The sequence below is a fragment of the Silurus meridionalis genome, chromosome 21 (assembly GCF_014805685.1).
Source record: "Silurus meridionalis isolate SWU-2019-XX chromosome 21, ASM1480568v1, whole genome shotgun sequence".
NCBI classification, from domain to species: Eukaryota; Metazoa; Chordata; class Actinopteri; order Siluriformes; family Siluridae; genus Silurus; species Silurus meridionalis.
In genome coordinates, this window is record NC_060904.1 from 15,590,603 (window position 1) to 15,614,618 (window position 24,016).

At 37.3% G+C, this 24,016-nt stretch overlaps 1 protein-coding gene and 1 long non-coding RNA gene across 2 annotated transcripts in view; both read right to left on the reverse strand.

Annotated features, from left to right (window-relative positions):
* iglon5 (IgLON family member 5) overlaps positions 1-24,016 on the reverse strand; it is a 151,689-nt gene that overhangs the window by 115,072 nt on the left and 12,601 nt on the right. The window lies entirely within an intron of this gene.
* LOC124403825 lies at positions 5,827-9,430 on the reverse strand. Its single transcript, XR_006928958.1, has 2 exons — positions 8,921-9,430; positions 5,827-5,988 (listed from the first exon to the last, which is right to left on the reverse strand). It is a non-coding gene; the product is annotated as an uncharacterized LOC124403825 (long non-coding RNA).

The window sequence follows — 24,016 nt, forward strand, 5'->3', positions numbered from 1 at the left end:
CTTGTCAGGGGAAAAAATAACATCCACAACCATACACAAGTTCCGAAGTTTTCCAATGGTTGCTACGGTGAAGTAAAAGACTTGTTCAAGTGAGGTTTGTTTTGTCTTTCCTCTGCATAACTTGTATATATCAGAACAAAATGATGTTTCTTAGATGTCCAATAAGCATACTGATGAATTGTCAGTCTGTGCTTATCTAGCATAGGAACCAACTAGCATGCTAGACTACAAGTCCTCTTTTACACAAGCAAGATATGTTTCTTCATTATTAGCCACAGTTTTGAAGATGCTCTTACCCAGTCGTCTAGCCAGCACATTTTGCTCAAGTCAAACTCACTCAAATCCTTACGCTTGCCCATTTTTCCTGCTTCTAACACGTCAACTTTGAGGACAAATTGTTCACTTGCTGCCTAATATATTCTACACTAACAAGTGTCATGATGGAGAGATAGTGTAATCAGTGTTTATGTATTTCTATTTTAACTACCGTAATTTCCGGACTATTAAGTGCACCCAAATATAAGCCGCACCCACTGAATTTTACAAAGATTTTTATTTTGAACATAAATAAGCTGCATCTGTCTACACTGAAACTAATGAACTTTACACAGGCTTTAACGAAAGACAGTGTCTGTTACACTGCTTGTATCTAAACAGTAGCCTACCAAGAAAGTCATTGTTCACTGTCTTCCTCCTTCCTTTCACAACTATTTCTCTCGAGAGTTTATCTTTTGGCATCGTCGTGCGTTTAAAAATCACCATCGGTGAATCTTTTCTCCAGGTGTCCGCAAACTTGTGGCAACATAGTGTATCTATCTATCTATCTATCTATCTATCTATCTGTCTGTCTGTCTGTCTGTCTGTCTGTCTGTCTGTCTGACTTTTTATAATGAATTAAATTGAATACATGTGCAGGGATCATGTCATATGGCATGTGAGGTCATGGTGGCAGATGGGAACTATACTCCAGAGCCATAATCCAAGGTAATAATCCAGACAAACCTTTTTTGTCAGGCAAATGTTGTTGAAAAGGAATTCATTCACGGCGCACTATGTGCTTGGATCGTGCAGTAACCGGTGTAGACGAGGTTCAGATGGGAGGAGCCTGACACTAATTGAGGTGTAAACGTGCTCCGACTCGGGTGTAATAAATGAGCGATATTATTGCGAAAGTGAGGCTCTGCTTCTGCTGTGATTAAACCTGCCACTCGAGCGAGAGCTGACACCGTCGCCGTGCACCGCTGACATTAAGTGGATGAAATAAGCGCGCAAGTCACTTTCTGCGCTATATTTAAAATAAACCCATCAAGTCTGCATTTCAAACTGCTTATATAGAAGATAGAAGCAGTACACGACACTGGGCTCTTTATTGGCAAACACGTTTGCCAATAAAGAACGTTAGAACGTTCACTTTTTAGATCAAGAGACCTTGTGTCATAGCTCAGGGGGGGGAAGGGGCAATCTTGGATCCGTGTAAGAACACAAGAGGAATTTTGAAGCTTATGAATATTGGCTTTTTTAGTTTAGTGCTCCACTGCGACAAAAATAAATAAAAAAAATATTTGGAATCGCAAGTTATATTTGACACAAAAAAAATCTGTGTTCAAAACATAATATATGAGAGATATGGTTAAGGAATTGTATTTTGGATCCGAAGGTTATGCGTTTGTCCCGGCCAGACCAAGCTGCCCCTCGTGGGCCCCTGAGCAAGGCCCTTAACCCTATATCTACTCAGTTTTATAAATATAATAAAAACATTTAAGTTGCTCTGGATAATGGTGCCTGCCGAATGTAAATATAAATTTCCACAAGTAAGATTTATGGCTACCGGTTTAGCACTGTGCACAGCAAATCATCATCCAGACACAAAATTCATTGATTTTCTCAATATCAGTGGTGGACATTAAGGAAGTAAATGTAATTTGTTACTCTACCTAAGTAGCTTTTTTTTACACATCTTTACTTTAGATAGACAGACAGACAGACAGACAGACAGACAGACAGACAGACAGACAGACAGATAGATAGATAGATAGATAGATAGATAGATAGATAGATAGATACTGTATGTTAGGTGATCGGGAAGGACAGACGGACGGACAGACAGACAGACAGACAGACAGACAGACAGACAGACAGACAGATGGATAGATAGATAGATAACTTTACTGAAGTATTTCCACTTTAGAGACTTTTACGTGAATTTACTTCAAATATTCTACTTTTTACTAAACCACATTTTACGAAATCAGTTGTTTATTTTTATTTATGAACGGATAAAAACGTAACTGGTCAAAGCCATTAATCAGCGTTCTTGAACTTGTTTTGTTTGAAGCTTGGTGGTATCTACTCCTCACCAACATACAGTTCAGCATCAGTTCAACAGCAAGCAAAAAAAAATGTTGATTGGAAGAAACTCCTGACTGGAACTGGTCACAACATCCGTGACCTTTTTTCTGTGTAGTTTTGGGGTCGTGATCATTTAAATAGATATTAATCAGTGTTTGACTCATTAATATTATTCTAGTAATAGATCAGTGTGCTGAGAGTAACAGAGTCTTTTCACATTAAATGAGTTACTGAGTTGATTAGGCAAATAGTCTAGTGACAAAAATGATAATAGGAACATAGCTGTACTAACAATGCTACCTCGAGGAAACATACAAGCAGTCCATTTTTTTTTAACATTTTGTTTAGAGCCTGCAAGCTAGTTGGGGTTTGGGTTAGAGCCTTTTAGAAGGTTTAGTTTAAAGCTTCCAGTCCCAAGTCTCCAAAATATGAAAAAACAGAGTTTGTATAATGGTACAACTGCTCATGGATGTACAGTAGACGTGGACTATTCTAAGTGCAGTACAATGGGCACGTTGACGTACAATGGTGGTTGCGTTCCAAAAAACTAATAGAGTGAGGAATTCTTACAGTATAATTGTCTATAGTGTACATGGTGACAAGAGCAGCTATCGGCAGCAGCAAGAGACAAATGTGTAGAGCAGTCCGTTACCGTGAGCTTATCGCCGCTTTATGTAATGCCAAAGACGAATGTGTAAAAAGAGCGAATTTGTAGTGTGTGTGTGTGTGTGTGTGTGTCAAGTTTCATTTAGTGGGGTTTGGAGAGGTGGTTAGTGGAAGCCTGAGTCAGCAGAATGGCGATCCTGGGAAAAGAGAATGGAGGTAGCGTGAGGAAGCCCCTGCAACCTGCTGCGCCAATTTGCAACCGCAACAGCAGTCATTCATCTCCAATACAGTTCATTCTGTACAATAAAAATCTCAGTCAAATCAACACTACACTGCAGTTCAGTGGCAAAAGTTTTTGGACACTTTGCCATGAATTTCTTGTTAAACATAACATTCCAGGTTTAAAGCTTTTCACTGAAATTTGAAGGCGTGGATTATTTGGATTTGTAATCAGTCATGAAGTTATAACAATGAGGTCAGTGTCCGGGGAGAAGTTTAGGGATGAACTTCAGTTCCAGTTCAGAATTCTGCTTTTAAGTAAGGCTATTTTGTCTTTTTTTTTTTTGCTTTTTAGCTTTCTCTCTGTCCTTTTCTTCCTTTTTTATTACTTCCCCTTTTGCTTTCTAAACTTTCTTTCTTTTTCCCTCACTTTCATGTCTTTCTTTCTTTTTTCTTTCTTTTTTCCTCACATTAATTTATTTCTTTCTTGTTTCTTTTTCCTCACATTCATTTCTTTTTTCCCCTTACATTTCTTTTTCTTTCTTTCTTTCTTTCTTTCTTTCTTTCTTTCTTTCTTTCTTTCTTTCTTTCTTTTTCCTCTCACATTCATTTATTTCCTTATTTTTCTTTTTTTTCCTCACATTCATTTCTTTCATTCTTTTTCTTTCTTTTTCCTCACATTCATTTCTTTCTTTCTTTTTATTTTTTCCTCACATTCATTCATTTCTCTTTCTTTCTTTCTTTCTTTCTTTCTTTCTTTCTTTCTTTCTTTCTTTCTTTCTTTCTTTCTTTCTTTCTTTTTATTTTTCCCGCACATTCATTTATTTCCCTCACATTCATTTATTTCTTTTTTTTCTCTTTCTTTTTCCCTCACAAGAATTAATTTTTTCCTCACAATAATTATTTTTTCCTCACATTCATTCATTTCTTTCTTTCTTTCTTTCTTTCTTTCTTTCTTTCTTTCTTTCTTTCTTTCTTTCTTTCTTTCTTTCTTTCTTTCGGCTCTTAATTTGATAAAAACATTTCTTATCCAGGAAAAGTTATGCTTCAGACATTTTTGAGGTCTGAGTGTGCACATGTTCCAGTGAAAGAAAATTTTAACACGTCATCATATAAAACAGATTCAACACAATTTTCATCTCTTCCTTGAGTTCATCTAATATTAATGTGTATAAAGTTGTGTTGAGTAAAGAAATGAGTCCATCCTCGTAATTCTATTACAGTATACAGATACAGGTGTGCTACAGACACAACCTCAGAAACCACTGAAACAAAACAGCTAGCGTTTGACACCTGAAGTTTGCTCAGACGGACGAGCGTTTTTGTGCTAAGTGCTTTTGCTATTATTCAGCAATACAAGACGCGCGTTGGCTCGCGATGGCTATGCAAAGCCGTCCTGCTGATATAGGAAGATAATGCTTAGTGGGCTTTAAATGCAGGTTTAGGATCATTTGAATTTCAATGGGAGTCGACGGTAATTGCCGAGAAGGTTGTACTTTGTTTCCAAACATTATTATGGCATTGTGTAGCGTCTGGCTACACCACTGCAAAGGTTTTGAACGGTGCAGGAGCACAAAAGCTCATTGTTTTCCTGCACTCGTCTGACTCCTTTCATCAGGCTACTTGTTTTGTTTTTCGCAAGATATACGTAGAGGAATGGAAACGGAATCGAGTGACACGGTCGACATGATCGACACAAACATACTTCTTCTCCTTGTCTTTTTTCTTTTTTTTTTTGATCCACATTTTATTTAAATGCTATGCACGGGACACATATCAAACACTTTTTTTTTAGCCATTCATTACAACATTCCATGAGGAAGTGAGGACCTGTAGTACACCTTGAATGCTGGACTTTCAAATGCAACACTTTGCTTTGCAGAAACCATCCAATATATATATATATTTTTTTCCAATATATTTCTTTTCCATCACAACAATTTTAAGTTACAAGCCATACAGAGCAACTACTAGCCAAAAACATCCCAGAAATAATCCATATTAAGAAAGGTTCATGCCCAGCTCACCAATTTGCTTCTATGTGCTTGGGAAAACTTTCCACTTTACACACCGGTGTTACCGCAGGCAGGTTTCGCCACATTATTTGTTTTTGTTTTTGCTGTTGCTTCACTGCAAATAAATTTAGCATAACAAATAACTATTTGCTGCGTAGCGACAGTATGTTTTAATAAGCCCCATATGCACAGATGCTGTGCAATTCCCTCTATTTAATATATAATTATAAGTCATTTGCGCTAACTCTGCGCTAACTCTGTGCTAACAGTGCTAACTCTGTGCTAACTCTGTGCTAACAGTGCTAACTCTGTGCTAACAGTACTAACTCTGAGCTAAATCTGTGCTAACTCTGTGCTAACTGTGCTAACTCTAAACTAACTCTGAGCTAACTCTGTGCTAACTGTTATTTTTTTCTCGTTCTTTCTTTGCATTCTTCTTTTCTTCATTACTTTTCCACTTTTGATTCTGGATTTTCATTTATTTACTTTTTACCCTTTCTTTCTTTCTTTCTTTCTTTCTTTCTTTCTTTCTTTTTCTTTCTTTCTTTCTTTCTTTCTTTCTTTCTTTCTTTTACTTCCACACTTTGAAATACTGCAGAAAAAGGACGTGTAATTATTCACATAACGAATACGAGAGGTTCATTAACTTTTTATTTGGAAGGAATCTTCAGTGTCAGCATTTTGTAAAAAGTTTTTGTGAAAATGTTTTCTTGTGAAAAGAAATAAAGCCCTTCAGGATGCAGCATTATCAGGATCGCAGTTACACCACATCCCTCCATCCTGCCAACCACCAATTTTCCTACAGAAAATAAGCAAGAAGTATTTTATTACTTTTATTTATGACACACACACACACACAGACACACAGACACACACACACACACACACACACACACACACAGCACGAAAGCTTGCAGGATCCTTCAAAGCACGCGGTTCAATCAGATGATTCCAAACGCTCATTATTTGATTTATAAAAAAATATATCATAGTTTGAATGAATCAAATTTCTGGGTGGTTCTGCTCATCATTTCTCTCAAAATACTGCCTATTTTACTTAACTTTAGCTTTGGAATTTATCTTTTATCTGCTGGTTATGTTTCTGCATTTGGAGGAATCAATTCGAATGTTCATTTAACATTAAACATAAAACATGCAGTATTAAAAAAATAAATAAAGAAAAAACAATCGTATGTTTAAGGAAATTGATCATAAAAAGAGAACTTCTAAATAGATTTTAATCAACTTTCTTTTTCTTCAGGTCTTTTTTTTTTACCTTTAACCTTCTTAATTCCTTCCTTCCTTTTAACTTCCCCTTTTTTTTCAATTGTATTTATTTTATCCATCTTTCTTTCTTTCTTTCTAATTAATATTCTACTAATTTCTTTCTTTCTTCTTTTCTTCTTTCTTTCTTTCTTTCTTTCTTTCTTTCTTTCTTTCTTTCTTTCTTTCTTTCTTTCTTTTTTTCCCTTCTTCCTTTTTTTATTGTCTTCTTCTTCAAGTCTTTCTTTCTTTCTTTCTTTCTTTCTTACTTTCTTTCTTTCTTTCTTTCTTTCTTTCTTTCTTTCTTTCTTTCTTTCTTCTTTCTTTCTTTCTTTCTTTTTCCCTTCTTCCTTTTTTATTGTCTTCTTCTTCAAGTCTTTCTTTCTTTCTTTCTTTCTTTCTTTCTTTCTTTCTTTCTTTCTTTCTTTCTTCCCCTTCTTCCCTATTTTATTGTCTTCTTCTTCAAGTCTTTCTTTCTTTCTTTCTTTCTTTCTTTCTTTCTTTCTTTCTTTCTTTCTTCTTCTTTCTTTCTTTCTTTCTTCTTTCTTTCTTCTTTCTTCTTTCTTTCTTTCTTTCTTTCTTTCTTTTTCCCCCTTTGTCCCTATTTTATTGTCTTCTTATTCAGGTCTTTCTTTCTTATTGATTACTGGGTGGCTCCGCTCATCACATCTCTCAAAATACTGTCTATTTCGCTTCTCTTTATATTTGGATGATATGTTACTTCTGGTTACGTTTTCCGCATTTGAAGAAATCAATGGGTTTCAATTTGGTGGCAGAAAATCAAATTGATTTAACATCAAACATTAAAACATGCAGTATTAAAAAAAAAAAGAAAGAAAGAAAAAACAATCGATCATTTAAAGAAATTGATCATGAATAGAGGACATCATGGTAGACTTTAATCAACTGACTGGACTAATTTCATACTTCATGATGGCTCACAGGGCTTCAGCACACCCATGCAGCTCGGAGCGCCTCTGAGCCTCATTCAGCAGATTCGAATTTGTATGAAAAAGACTTCAAGAGCTGGAGAATTGATCGCCGTTCACTTCTTTGCTTTGCTTATCTTTGTATTCATTCGAGCTGCGCACATTTCAACACGGGGAGCATCTTAAATGGTCGGTTTTGAAACCCAGCATTTAAAAATGTCCCTTTATTAAGTTGAAGACCTGAGATTGAGGAATGCAGTGCTTTAAAGCCAGCTTTCTGTCGGCTGGAACCCGAGGCACTGTCGATACGCCCGTCTATTTTTACTCCAAGCACTGGATCATAACGTCTTATTTGTCGATGTGAGCCGACCGTGATGGATCTCACAGGCTTTATCTTTGGGGCTCGGCTTGACTGGAGCGACGACGCCGTCACAGACGTGTCTGAATTAAGGGCTCGGTGGTAAACAGATCAATTTTCATCGAAAGTTTTGATGGACCGTGTGTACATCCAGATTGCAGGGGCGGAGACGGGGACGGTCGGGGGTGGGGTGGGGTTGTGGGACAACCACAGTGGACGTGTGCGCTGGAGCCTTCCAGGGATTTTACAGCGTTTGCTGCTGTGGTTCATTTTTAGCTGCGTTTGTTGGGTTTCATTTCAAACCCTGATAATATTGTATTCTTTATATCACTCTTTCATTTTTTCTTTCTTCCTTCTTTTTTCTGCTTTCCCCCTCATGCTTCTTATTTCATCTACATTCTTTCTTTTTCTTTTCTTTCTTTCTTTTCTGTCTGTAACTTTATTAGCTTTCTTTCTTTCTTTCTTTTATGTAAGATTTATGCTTCTTAACTTAGTTTGCTTTCTTTCTTTCTTTCTTTTCTTCCTTTTTCTGTTACTTAAGACTTCTTTCTTTTATGTAAGACTTATGCTTCTTAACTTTCTTTCTTTCTTTCTTTCTTTCTTTCTTTCTTTCTTTCTTTTCTGTCTGTAACTTTATTAGCTTTCTTTCATTCTTTCTTTTATGTAAGACTTATGCTTCTTAACTTTCTTTCTTTCTTTCTTTCTTTCTTTCTTTCTTTCTTTCTTTCTTTCTTTCTTTCTTTCTTTCTTTCCTTCCTTCCTTTTTTCTGTTACTTAAGACATATGCTTCTTAACTTATGGCGAAATGGCAAAAGAAAGCAAGTTATAGAGATGCATACAGTAAATACAATATATGTTCAAAAGTATTGGAACACCTGACTTTTCCACCTGAATCTGCTTCTTCTCCAAACTATTACTGCAAACCACAAATGAACTCTAGTGGAACGTCTTCCCAGAAGAGTGGAGATTATTATAACAGCAAATAGGGGTTAATGGTGGAATGGGATGTCCAAAAAGGATCACATCTATAAACATTTGTCCATAATATAGTGTTGCTGAATTACATCCAAAATGGAGCCTAATGAACCCCTGCGTCACTCCATATCGACCTCTCAGCACTGACTCAACGGTTTTCTGACAATATCGGCCGAGTTAATCGACCTCCATAACACTTTCATTACCATGTGAACAGAGCGCACAGTGTAAAGGTCACCGCAGCTGAGCCAACACACCGTCCTTATACTGCACTTTATACTCCTCTTCCTATGGATAGAGTGATAGGAACGATAGAGCAGAGAAAAAGAAAAAGTGCACATTATTGTGTTGATTGTGTATGATGATCTAATAATGGGAGGAACGACTGAGAAAAGAACAAACCCTGACTGATGTTTACTATCAACACACCTCAATAATAAACAGCCCAAATGATGTCAAAATCTTTCTTTCTTTCTTTCTTTCTTTCTTTCTTTCTTTCTTTCTTTCTTTCTTTCTTTCTTTTTCCCCCTTCCCTCCTTTTTCTTATTACTTTACCATCTTTCTTTTATTCTTTTTGTTGCCTAATTCTTCCTCATATTTACCCCATCCTTCTTTACCCTCATCTTTCTTTCTTTCTATTCTTTTTTCTATTTTTATTTCCTTTCCTTTTTTTGTCCACCTCCAACTTTCTTCACTTTGTTTCTTCTTCCTTCCTCCTTTTTCCTTCTTTCTTTCTTTCTTTCTTTTCTTCTTCTTTCTTTCTTTCTTTCTTTCTTTCTTTCTTTCTTTCTTTCTTTCTTTCTTTCTTCTTTCTTTCTTTCTTTCTTTCTTTCTTTCTTTCTTTCTTTCTTTTCTGTTGCCTAATTTTTCTTCATATATACCCCAATACTTATTTACCCTCATCTTTCTTTTTTCAATTTTTCTTTCTTTTTATTTCATCCATTTTTAGGTATTTTCTTTCCACCTTCAACCTTCTTTACTTTCTTCCCTTTATTCCTTTCCTTCTTCCCTCCCTTCTTTTTCTAATTACTTTCCTATATTTCTTTCTTTCTTTCTTTCTTTCTTTCTTTCTTTCTTTCTTTTTTCTATTTACCCCAATCATTCTTCACCCTCATCTTTCTTCCTTTCTATACTTTTTAATTATTATTATTTTATCCTTCTTTCCCCCTCCAACCTTCTTTACTTCCTTCCTTAAATTCTTTAAATAATTACTAATCACTTTTCCCCTCTTACTTATTAAAGCTATTTCTGTTTTCTTTTCATGTTTTCCCAGTAGTAAACGAGTGATGGCATTTCTGTGTATTTGAAAAATAGAAATGAAAAAAAAAGATGGTGGTGTTGAGCTACGAGAGCTACGAGAGTAATTCCGCTCCAGAAGGAAAGGGAATTTCATTAACCATGAATATCTAATCCACCCAAACAGGACATAATGCAGGAAATTCATTACAATTAATTAAACACATGAAATTGCTTTTTTGTTTAATGACATTGAAAATGGAAAAGTGAGGAAAATTTCAGAGCGAGGAAAGGAGTGCAGTGTAGGAACGCTTAATGTGTTCCAAATAATCCATCCTTCTCGCCGGTTCATTTTAAATAAAGGAAAAAGAGTTTTATACATTCAGCCTTTTTGATATGGTGTCATTATCTGGGAGGAGAAAACGACATCATCAGTTCCTCAATAACGCAACTTCTTTTTCTTTCTGCCATAATATATCTTCTTCATCCAGTTCCTTTTTTCTTTTCCTTTTCAGTTTCCCCTGACTTTCTTTCCTTCCTTCCTTCAGTTCTTTCCTTCTCTTTGTTCTCCCCCTTTTTCTTTCTTTTTTATGTTCTTTCTTTCTTTCTTTCTTTCTTTCTTTCTTTCTTTCTTTCTATTTTACATTTCTTTCTTTTTTTATTCCTCTCTTTTTGCACTTTTCCTTCTTAAAAATCTTCCTTCCTTCCTTCTTTTAAAACTTCTTTATTGTTAAATTTCTTTCTTTCTCTTCTTAAAATCCCTATTTTTCCACATATCTCTCTTTAAATATTTTTTTTTACTTATTACCTTTCTTTTTTGTTCTTTCTTTTTTTTTTTTTTTTCTTTTCTTTTAAATTCCTCCTTTCCCCTTATCCCTCTTTACAATTTTCATTTCCTCTTCACCTTTCTTTTTTCTTTCTCTTGTTCTTTCTTTCTTTTTCTTCCTTTTCTTTTAAATTTCTTTTTCTTTACACTCATGCAACTTTAGATTTTGTCCCTTCTTTCTTTCTCTCTCTCTCTCTTTCTTTCTCTCTTTCTTTCTTCTTTCTTTCTTTCTTTCTTTCTTTCTTTCTTTCTTTCCTTCCTTCTCTGTTTTTCTTTTTTCTCATTTCCTTACCCTCACCCTTCTTTACATTTTTTCTTTCTTAAGCTTTTATCTTTTTTCTTTCTTTTATATTGGTTTTCTTTAGCGCTAAATTCATGTTCTAATTTTGTTTGTCCTATTCGTAACCACACACAGCATAACATGAGTGAAATGTATCTAACAGCTGCTCTGTGACATAAATAATAATAATAATAATAAAAATAAAACAAAGACAAATTTACAATATAATACAACTGCAGTTAAATCAAATCAAACTGATTTAATATTAAAAATAGAGATGGAATAATAACAAGAGAAATGGAATATTTACAGTCTGGGGAGGCAGAAACAGTCTGACTTATTATAAATGTACCTAATAAAGTGCAGCTGTGCAAGACGTGCAATTCTGAAAATGTACAATATGTGTGAGGAGAAAAAAAAAAGACAGCTTGGGGTAGTGAGTATTGCTCCTCAGTCCAGACTCGATGCTCTCGTCCATTCCTGCACAACAGCTCCAATTTGATTATTATCATTTAAGTGGTTAAGTTAAATGCCAATTACGTGAATATTTAACCACATCCGTCACATCCTACCCCATCCTTTATATCGCTAACTGGAATCTACTATCAATAAAAGCTCAAAAATGGAAAATACTGATTAGCAGGTTATAGAAACTCAATAGCGATTAGCTTTGAGAAGTGCAATCACTTTGACTCTTTCATGAGCAAATCCTCTGTGAAATGTCTTCATACTGCTTGAATGCCATGCTAATATTAGGGACATCTTTCGCAGCTGCGATATCTCCCGTGCAGCAGGCCGGAGACGTGACAAGGAAATTGTGACGTGGAGTGTGGACACCCCAGTTACCGAGCTGGTCTCATTTCTATTAGCTGTCTAGCGAAAATGACAGGGTGCCAATGATAATGCTAGCACCCTTATTTTTTAACCTACAGAAAACTTGTTTTCATTTGCAGGACTAACAGATTAACTTGCCGGAACGATGGAGTAATGAGGAAAGGAACACGGGGTGTGAGGAAAATATAAGTTCGCTGCCAGTTCCTCGCTTGTGCGGGAGGGACGTTCTGACTTGAACAGCACGCCTACGCTGGATTTGGCGATGCTTTTTTTGACTTGTCTGAGAAAACCTGTTGTTTGTTAGTGCATGTAATGACTGCTTTTAGATCAATCCAGTCTTGCTCTCTCTCTCTCTCTCTCTTTCTCCCTTTCTTGATCTATCTATCGCTTTCATTATTTTTTTCTATTTTCTATTTCTCTCCAACTTGCCATCTGTCTGTTCTCCAGTCAATTTTATTTTATATTTCCTCTTGTGGCCTTGTCCAGGCCATTTTTGAGAAATCTTTCTTCGCTTTGCAACTTTGCTTTTTTTTTCCCCCCTCCACCTCCGTGTCTCAAAATGATAATGTGACTACTTGCACAATTTTGGTGTATGGTACACTCTGTACCTTATGCACATTAATATTAATACACTATATCGGTATACACCTGACTTTTCCAGCTATATGTGTTTTTTTCCCCAAATCATCCTTTAGAGTTGCACCAGCCAGTGCCGTCTTAGTGCCGATAAATGGGGAGGGTTGAGTTTGATTAAATCAAATATGCAAATCCCATACCAGACTAATCGAGGCCTGGGCTACCAATGACTGCCACAGGTATTGTTAGCCAAAAGGGTGGAAATCAAATTTAAGGCATTTGGCAGACACCTTTATCTAGAGCTATTCTCATGGACCCCAGTAGTGGCAACTTGGTGTAGCTGAGATTTTAACTCACAACCTTCAGATCCAAAGTCCAATGACTTAACCAGCTAGCTACCACCTTCCCCAATTGGGCTACTGTTGGCCAAAGAAGGAAAAAAAGAGGGCAAAGCCATCAAACGTGGGTCTTTGCCAAAGTTTTACCACAAAGTCAGAGGCTATCAATTGTATTGGATGCCTTTGGTTGTAGAAGCATTCAATTTTCCCTTCAATTGAACTAGGAGACCTAAACCTGTTCCAGCATGACACTGTCCCTGTGCACAAAGCCAACTCCATTAACTTGTGCTTTACGTTGGTTGGAGGGGAAGATCTCCCACTATTGATCTCTGATCTCAACTCTGTTGAACTATTGAACCCTTCGGAATGAAAAGGACACCCTATTACTAACACTCTTGTGGCTGAATGAGCATAAATCTCTACAAGCAAACTCCAAAATCTACAATATCTTCACAGAAGAGTGGAGGTTGTTATAACGGCAAATGAAAATTGAATGTTGAATGGGATGTTCAAAAAGCTCTGAGGTAACAGTTTGGGGAGAAATCACATATGGCTGGAAAAGTGCAGGTATACATATAGTATAGCTAATTCTGCATTCATTTACACGATCTAGCTATCAAATCTTGCAAGCTACTAAAACTGACAGGATTTTGACCCTCCCCTCCATTGATTAAATCCTTTTAATAATGAAGATGATGCTTTTCAACATAGCTCACTTGGTTAGTGTTAAACAATTTTCCTCAGATTTACCAACATCAAGTAGTTTTTCTGGGTTTATTTACTTAATTTTTCTGCTCACTACTTTATACTGTTACTTTTGCAAATTCGTACAACTGTAGCAGAACTTTTACTCATACTCTTTCTAATACCGTTGCCTAGGGCTAATAGCGTAGGTTTACTGATCGCAGTACAACGAGAGATTGCAGCCATAACGTTTCAGTGATATCGTGGGAGGACTGGAGGAGACAACTGTACATTTCGATGTATTAGGCTTTACAATATGTGCTCAGCTGTGATTCGGGTCTTTAAAAAGTACATCATGCCGTTTAATATAACAACATAAATATGAAAAGTGAAGGAAAAAAACACTTGCCTAATGAACCTAATTGATCCACAGCGCAGACAATTACAGTTCCTGTTTGTGTGTGTCAGTTTGGTATCATTTTATAGCTCTGAAACCACACACTCCACTGGCTTTTTTACATGTAGAAATAGGAAAACTATTTTGTAATGGTTCTTGTAGGGATTTTTGAGAGTGTTGGAGGAATTTTTAAAGGAATTGTTAGGATTGTTGTGAGCTTTGCTGTTGGTACTTTTGTGGGAATTGTTGTTGAGATTGCGGTACCAATTGTTGTTTGGGGTGTTATAGGGATTGTTGTTTGACATGTTATAAGAAGTGTTATATGGATTATTGTTAAAAGAATAGTATTGTTGAGAGAATATTGTAGGGAGAAAAATTCGGGGTGTTGGGATTATTGTAGGGGATGTTGTGGGAATTGTTTAGATTGTTGTATTAAATGTTGTAGGAACTTGTGCAGGAATTGTATGAAATATTGTAGAGAGTGTTGAAGGAATTGTTGTGGAAGACACTCCTATTGCTGTGATTTATAGGCTATAGAAATGCAGGAAATAAGTGTTAAGGTTTCTGTATTTTATTAGTTTTTATTTTATATACTGTACACACATGCACAAAGAGACTTTTAAAACAGTGAATATACATATCTGCTTTCATTGCATACATTATTTCTGGGCATATTTTCCAATTCAGTGTGAAAATTTCAAACTTAATGTTAAAATATAATTGTTCAATTCCAAAACTGAGTTCAGTCACATCAGTTACACAGGTTAAGCCATGTTATGTTCGCTCCATGTCTGATTGAGACATTTTGTGTCCTTTATAATGTCGTTCTGGTCTCAACAGTCCAGGTCCCACTGGATCACCGGCATCGTCAAAGTAGCATTATCCGTTTCTATTTCATCCATTACTCCACTTTTAGTACTTTCCCTTCTCTTTACCTTTCTGTAGATCTTATTCTGTCTCTTAAATTTGATTGTACTGTATTTTGCACTCTTTGGATTTATCTTGTGAAAGTCATGTTGGTTGCAGTGCAAGCACAGGTTCCAGCAGGGTTTAAAGGTCCATTACAAAGATCTGCCAAAAGATCTAAACAGTTTAGTTCTAAATATATATCTCTCACAATCTTTTACAATATATCATTCTTTACTCTTATGTCAAAAGGCCTTTGGGTAGTGAAGAAACCCAATAGTGGTGATGGAGCACCACACATAGCTGAACTCGCTAGCGAACTACAACACTTCCCACCTCATGTCATGTCAGTGTTATACTCTGCTTTATTTTTTCTCTTTCTTTGTCTTTTTTTCACTTTGCTCTCGCTCTACAATTGCACTCTTGCCGTCTCCCCCTCTATGTCCGCTCTTTGGCTTTGGAAGGTGTGTGAGTGTGTAAATGCATGCGGCCTCTGAAATATTTATTGATCTGTTTTTCTCAGCATTAGACTTTGTACGTTACGCCCGTCTCTCCTGCACTCAGACGGCGATTTTTGCCAGAGACCGAGGGGAAATGCTCGGCAACGGAACACCAGGTAGAGTTTTCCGAGCCGTGTCGTAGAAATCGGTGGAAGGTTTTTCCCACTGAGATTTCGAAAAGCATTGAGTTTCATGTAAAATCCAAGCCACAATCCGTGGCTTTTTGAAAAAAAGAGTAAATCTACAGTACAGGTTCATCAAATGGCCAGGACTGACTAGAAGTCGTTTTCTAAAGAAAATGGAGTGGCCCTGAAAAAGATCAAAATAATATCTGGGACTCGAATGCCAACATCCACACCATGTATTAAGCAGGTCTTAAATACAGTACATGTAAATCATAACAAATATTTCTGTAATAATGGTTTTATATGAATGTAAAAGCATGCACCAACATTGTTTGCTTTTGCTTACTAGTTTTCTCACATAACAAATACACTCTTTATACAGCGTATGCATACTTTTTGAGAGACCATACGATCTTAATCCAAGAATAGCTCCTCCCACTTTTCATAGAATGGGAACGAAAGTGTTGGTGAAGAACATATTGACTTTGGAAAGTCATCAATTCATCCTAGCACAGAAGACCACAATTAATCTAATTAGAAATGGGTTCCCAAGGTGTGCATGCTGTGTGACTAGAAAATGCTAAACTGTGACTCTCCATCTGTTCACATCTTCAATCTTTTTTGTTTGGAAGATTTTAAGATTCAGTGTTCCAGGAAATAGGTGTCCACCCTGTAATAGTCCCTGTAACAGTATCTCTGTCTTTCAATCTCTTTCTATACATATACGGTCAAAATAAAATTGATCATGTATGTGCCTTTTACACATTTTCTCATTTAGTCCCCATTTGCTGGTATAATGAACCACCTCATTGCTGGGAAGATGTTCTAGATTTTTGAGTGTGCATGTGGAGATTTGTGCTCATTCAGCCACAAGGGTTTTTTAGTAAAGTCAGGTACTGATGTAGGTGAGGTGAGGAGGCCTGGGGTGCAGTCAGTGTTCCAATTCATCCCAAAGGTGTTTAATAGGGTTGAGGTCAGAGCTTTATAGCAGGAGATCTTCCACTTAAACTGATCTAAAGCATATCTATCTATCTATCCATCCATCCATCCATCCATCCATCCAATTGAATGCTACCACATCCAAAAACAAAAAAACACCCCAAAAAAGGGTGGAAACACACATGCAGCAAAGTACAATAAAATAGCAGCTTAGATGCTTCTGTTAAGATTCTTAACATTCTCATCTAAAGGTTGTGAGTTCAAATCCCAGGACTTCCAAGATGCCACTGTTGGTCCCTTGCACACAGGGTCCCCTTAACCCGTAGTTGTATAAGTGAGATTATTGTAAGTAGCTCATAAGGGTTAGGGTATGCCATAACACATACTCATTTTTCCATAATTCTCCATGCCATTGCTTTGATTTTGCCGTTCTGATCTAGTGATGATGTTATTTTGTTCAGACTTACAATGAACAAATCATGCCTGGATCACCCACATCTCTATCTTCACACTCAGGGTGCGAGTCCGAAGCCCCGGAGCTGCCAAGATGTCAGGTTTCATGAAACAACAGGAGGGTGAAGCAACGAGGGCGAGAAAAGGCAGGAAGAACAGAGAAACAGACGGCTTTACCCAGGAGAAGAGGCAGAAAGGGAAAGAAGAAAAAGGAGAAATAGAGGAGAGAAGAGTAAAAGAGGCCCAGGAGACGAAGAAGTGAGGAGAGTGGGAAAATATATGATGAAAGGAGAGAAGAAAGAAGGGACAGGGGAATTGTGAAGAATAAAAAGACTAGCAAGAGAAAAGGAAAGAGGAAAGGAGGGAAGTAAAGACAAGATGTAGGAAAAGAGAGGTGAAATGAAGAGAGGTGAAATGAAGAGAGGGTAGAGAAGAAGGAAAGAATGTAAAATAAAAGGAAAAAAGAAGGACAATAGAAAGGAACAACGTGATGGAGAAGAGGGGAGCAAATAAGCCAATAAACAGCAATTAAAAAAGAAAATGGGAGAAAAAAGAAATATATGGGGAGACAAATGACAAATAAAGAGAAGAAAAGAGAACATTAAAAGAGAAAAAGAAAGAGGAGAGTGGAGCAAATTAAAAGGTTAGAAAAGAATGAAAGGATCAAGGATAACAGAAGAGAAGAATAGAACTAGGGAACTAAGAAAGGATAAAGTAAATCAGAAAGGTGATAGAGGACAAAAGGAGGCCAGGAGAAAAGCAAAAAGGGGTGCCTGAAAAGAGTCAAAAAGAGGGTGTAAAAATGAAGAAAGGAAAGCGGGAAGTAGAATGTAGGCAGAACGACAAGAGAATAAATAAAGGGGGAAATGAAAACAGAGGAATTTGGACAAAGGAGAACAAGAAGAGTTGGAAGAAGACAAACAGGAGGACAGAAGGAAAACAAGAAAAGGGATAATGAGAAAAAAAAAATGAATGGAGGGAATTGGGATAAGAGAATGACAGAAGAAAGGCAAAAGTGTCAAGAGAGGAGAAGAGAAAGAAATGAAAAGCAGATCAGAGGGATGAACAAAAATGGCAAAGGATAATATCAAAGCAGAACCGAAGAGGAAGAAGAAGAATAGAGGACGATGCCATGCTACGCACGTGTCCGCACTCTACAGCGGCGCTGAAGGAAATCGCCAGAATAAAAAACGTACACGTGATCCATCATGCCGAAAACTCAGCAAGGAGATCATTAAAGCCGGATTACAAGCGCACAAGTCATTATCCTGATTGAGCCGAGGTAAAAGTTTACGAGGCGATGAAGCGATTACACCCGAGTCCTTCATCTTGCACGCTTGTGAACGTGGTATATAATATTTTTTCGCTTTCAAGCCGGCTCCACATGTGAAGTGCAGTAAGGATGGAATGATCAGATCATTTAACCGACTCAAATCCTTAAACCTGGTTCAGCAAAACGACTCGATCCTAAAAGTCCATTTGTTCAATTCAAAAGAATCAAATTTAAATGTTACATGTTTAAAAGCCACATTCCCCCCGTCTAGACGTCTACACGTATTTAATCATATTTATGAAGAAGGAAAAAAATGCAAGCAAGCCATATGGAATGACAGAAACGCTTCATTCAACACTCACCTTGTTTTGAGTCGGCTGTGTATGTGCAAATACATCAGAATTAAACCACAATGATCGGCTCACCTGACAAGTTCTCGGGTCCGAGTTGTACGTTTCTGTTTCCTGTACAGAGGCTGTGCAGCTGTTGTGTGACAAAGGAACAAAAGACTTATACCAGAAGACTCCCTTCTTTTTCCTGTCCAAAAGCTATGATTTCGACATCACAAACGAATAGCGTTTGCGCAACCAAGACAAAAGGAAAAAAATCCCTGTCTGAGGCTGAACGGTGTAAAAGTTCCGTTCAAAAGCAAAGAAATCCTTCTCAGAGACATCTTTTGATGCTGAAATATGTCAAAGTTTCATTCAAAATTGAAGAATTCACTCTGCGAGACAAACTGAGGCCAATGCGATTCACATCACGATGCACAGTCAACGATACAGTACATTAAAGATGCGATGTGATATGACTCACCCTTGGTATGATGTGGTGTGGTCTGATTTTGATTCGAATCAACACACTGAGATTCAACACAATACGATGCGATGGAAACAATTCGATGCTATGCAATTCAGTATGGTACCAATAGTTTGCTTTTATTTCTTTGTTTCAGGCAGACGGCAAATCATCACAACTAGTGCCTTCTGACTTCTGACCCTTTCACAATCAGGCCTTTGAAATCTGTGTCTGTATTCAGTAATCTGTATTCTATGTGATTCTCAGGACACGCCTCGGTCTGCTTCTTGTTGTGATGCGTCATATTCTGATAACTAGCTAGTCACATTCCAATGCAGATAACATTAGCTAGCAAGCAGTGAATGATTCACAATTAAGTTGTTTCATATTGTAAGTGGCTTCATGCTTGATGGATCTGGGAAACACTTGAGGTAAATCCAGTCACTATGTAGCTAAGTACAGGCTTTCTACATGAATGCTAGCAATTCTAAATGAATGCTAGCAGTACATGATTGCTAGCAATCGAATGTAAGTCACAATTTAATGTAATTAACATAAACTAACCAGCACTGAATGAGTCATATGCTGAAGAGTTTGAGTTTTTCATACATGGAAACTCTAAATCACATCTCAAGGGCTTCTAATAAGAAGGAAATAGCTTTTAGACCCTACATTAATAAATTCCTCACTGTTCCTGACATGGCGTTGACACTTGCTTGACAAATGGCAACGGCTGCTCGGAAAAAATCAAGGCTTGCTCTTTTTTTTCTAATCAAATCCACTTTTCTAATTAAATGTATTTCACTCTTTCACAGGAAGCTGAACTAAACAGTGGAAAATGGATGTTATGGTGGCATGAATGCAGCATTAAATCTTACACTATCCAGGTTCATCGATCTTAATGCCATTTGGACGGTACATTGTGTACACTGGTGTAAGTGCAACCCAAAATATAAACAACAGAAGCAAAACAGGAAGGGATTCGCATGAAATATGAATAATGGGACGAGATACGGAAGTGTAGCATTACATTAATAGCTGTGTGTTGCAGCCTAACATGAGGCCGTTCTCGAGCAAAGTACTTCTGAAAGTTGTTCCAAAAGTGTGTGTGTGTGTGAGTGTGGGAATGTCTGCCAAATGGCGATGGAAGAGAATGGGAATATAAATGGACTGTTGTACAGATAAAGCAAAGCAATGCAGAGAATAAATTGTACTTTGTTGTGTGTCGGATTACACTTGTGTGTTAAACGCTCTCCAAATCTATAGGCCTCATTTGTCAAACTGTATTTTAACAAATGTATTCATAAACCATTCTAAGGAAAAAAAACAAGAAACATGGGATTCATGAAAATGCAGTCGGTTTGGAAAAACATTTGCATCCTGAGAAATTTCTTTGACGACTTTGCGTACATTTACATGTAAAAGACAATTAATTATGTGAATCTCTAAAAAAAAAAAACGGATTCGAAAACGGTTTTTAATTGAATAAAGATTTAGTAAAATGTGGTTATTTAACGTAAAATAACCAAATACATAAATTAATATATAACTATTTATTCAGGACAACAGTAATTGTGCCCTGAGGAAGAGTCAGTGCATGTGCTGGTTTTGGCTGAGCTGCAGTATTGAACGCTTTAGTGCATCCCACATTTCAGATATTCTTTCACCCTGTTTTGAGTTTATAGCTCATCTGCATGTCGCAGCATACAGACTTGAGTACAAATTGAGTGTAAATCTGGCAGGATGCTGATGAATGAGGCCCACAGGCTTGTGTTGAGGCCCAGTGTTTAGTCATGATGTCTTTTCTTGATGTCAGAAAAACTACCAATGGACTGAATTCCGAAACCTGAACATTTTGCATGCTAGGAGTGGGTGTGGCTTTGTTGATAGGCACAGTCAAGGATGTGTGGCCTCTGGGTTTGTTTCAGTGAAGCAAGGCATCGCCCAAAATGTCCAAAATGTGCTTTTTGCTGTTGCTTAGTGCCTGTAGTGAAGCAGCATTATTCCTTACAGTGCATTAGGCATTACTAAAATAAAAAAAGCTCATTTCCCTTTGTTTGATTGTCGAATGTTAGTATTAGACACAATATCATATCCACTTGTTACAGAGCATATAACAGCATGGAAATTTGAGCTTTAGTTTAAACACAGCATTGTCTTCATCACAGTGTCCCTGAAGGCATCTGGCTGGTAGGATACAACCTCAACAACTACATCTCGCTCAGGAACTAATGCAAAAGTTTGTGGACATCTGACTATAGGATTGGCATGTTCTTTTTTAACTTCCTATTCCACATTTAGTTCCCATTTGCTGTTATAGTAAAGTCCACTCTGTTGGAAAGAGTTCTACTACATTTTGGAGTGTACTTGTGGAGATTTTGTGCTCTTTCAGCCCAAAGTATGTAGGTAATGTAGGTGAGGTGAGAAAGCCTGGGGTGCAGTCAGTGTTTCATTAATCTCAAAGGTGTTCAATTGGGATGAGGTCATAATTCTATAGCAGTCTTCTTTAACCTATGTAAAGCATATCTTCATGGAGCTGGCGTTGTGCACAGGGGCATTGTCATGCTGGAACAGGTTTGGGTCTCCTAGTTCAAGTGAAGGGAACATTTAATGCTAGAGCATCCAAAAGACATTCTATATAACCAACATTGTGGTAACAGTTTGTGTAACCACCACATATGGCAGGAAAATTCTGAATCATTTTGTCAGAAACCAAACAAGCACACAATGATTTTGACAGGAACAAACTACTATGCCATACAATTTAGTGTGCTAGCATGCGGTTTGAGACACACCTTAAATACGTCCGCTCTCAGACAAACCCCAGGACGCATATTTGTGTCGGTTGGTCTCCAGTGAGATATTTCATCATGAACGAGTTTTGTAGGATTTCTCAATATTTAAATAAAATTTGAATTATATATTGTGTATGCATATAAAATATGAAAGAAAAAAAAATATTTGATGATGAAACAAAACCAGTTCTAAATATTACATTTGATTACATGGACGTATACAAGAAGAAGAAAAACCTACCCAGAAATTATGCTTATGACTTTTCATCTGCTAATGAGCTCATTATTCATGGTGTTATGAACTGGCCTGTTTTGAAGCACAGGCTACCTGTGGGATCTGTAATATCTCAGGGTTTAAAAAATGACTGCGGCGCATGTTTTTTCTTCCGCCAGTACTGAGTCAAACTCAGGGAACAGAATGGGAATGAACAAACGTGCACAGACAGACAGCCGGCAGACAGACAGACACACACACACACACACACACACACACACACACACACTTGTAGGGTGCAGCAGGTGTTAGCACCTAAGCCCTTCGCATCGATTTGCAGCTGAGCGTCTTGTCCTCTGTAACAAAGCTCCAAAACAAAAAAAAAGACTAGTGATCCCTTGTTCATGCTACGAGCACACTTCAGTCTGCAGCACACTCTACACAGTGAAACACACACATATATACACACAAATACACAACCTCTAGTGCACAACTATTCTCCTATGACAGCTCAATCCGCAACTTTATGGAGCAAGAATTTTTTTCCCTAGCTCCACGACTTATTATGTTCTCCCTATATGAGATTAACTATTGATACAAGATCGATAGAGGCTATTTGTAGGACCCAGCTGTAGCTTCTGGTAAATATATAGATATTCCCACCCGGTTCTGGGTGCCCTCGGCTATTTTATTGACTTGCACGAACGCCCTTTCGCCAGAGAAACGTTTTAGATTCATCTCGCTGCCAGCGCTCAGCCAGTCATGGCCGTTTCTCTACATGCCTAAGAATATTCCTCATCCAGAGTACAAGATGAGAAGTGTATGAAAGATAGAGAACATTCCTGTGCACATGCCTTCCTTCCCATGGCTCATTTTCTACTACGGCAGGCGACCACCTAAACGATCGCTCTACCCTCTACTAAATAAAACATGCCTCTCTTTTTATCGCTTATAATTCGCGGCAGGTCCTTTAGCTCATGCGCATATTCATGTACCGAACAAAAGGGAGAACGGAGGAGAAAGCGGGTCGTATTACAGTAATTAAACACGGCGGATGAACTCGTCCCACACCACCAGCAACCCAAATTCGTTCCCTTTTGTCTTGTTTTTTCCGGGGTTTTTTTTCTAATCGCCAAAGACTTATAATGACTGTAATTATAGTAATGAATAATCATTGCACCGTGATCTTCGCTTATTGTCCTGGATCTAATTGCAACGCGAGTGGTCAGGATAATATGAGATATGAGACACACGAGATGCGTATCCGGCGAGGGATGTATCTCATTTGAAACACCAACGACCTCAAGGTGACCTCAAGGTCATAGATAAAAAGTCGAAGCAAAAGGAAGAGATTCCAAGTGAGATTTGGTGGGATGTTTTATGCTTTTTTTGTGGTGATTTCTGATGTTTCTCCATGCCGTCGTATAATATATGATGTGTGAAATGTTAGCACCCTTTTGGAAAATGGATTCGGAGCAAACTGTATGCTTTTGGTGTGTTTTCCATTTCTGTCTATGTTCCATGCCACTTCAGTTTATACAAACTGGAATATCGGGCTGAAAAAGCTGTTATGTAACGTATTTTTCGAAAGAAATCTTGGTCAAATGAGCGTAGAAATTATAAGAATCACCCATTTGCTTAATAAATGATTATTTATATAAGTAGCCAATAAGGAAACCATTTTGTGCATCATCCTGCATTTATTTTCTTTTTGTTTCTCAGGTTAGATCTTGAGGATACACAATGTAAGATCTGTTCTTTAGCTCAGTTTAGTAAAAGTTGTTTTAAAAAATTCATAGTATATTTGTTTCCTGACTGAAATCAGGCTAATATAGGGGTCAAATCACATCAAGTCTTACTGGAATCAAACCACACTGGTCGATTTGTCAGAGCATCATTTATACTTGTTCGATCAAAAACATAACAGAAAAGACAAAACTAATTAAGTACAAGAGTCAAACAAGGACTTTTAATGTTACAGGTATAAAATGGATGCTAGCGTGGCAGTACTACATGCAGTAAGTTTCTAGCATGTCCTATTGATGATAAGCGGCGCACATGTCGCAGGTCGGTCCTGAGACTATTCGAGTTAATCAAGATGGCAGACAACAGTGTTAGTGTGCGCAAGGAA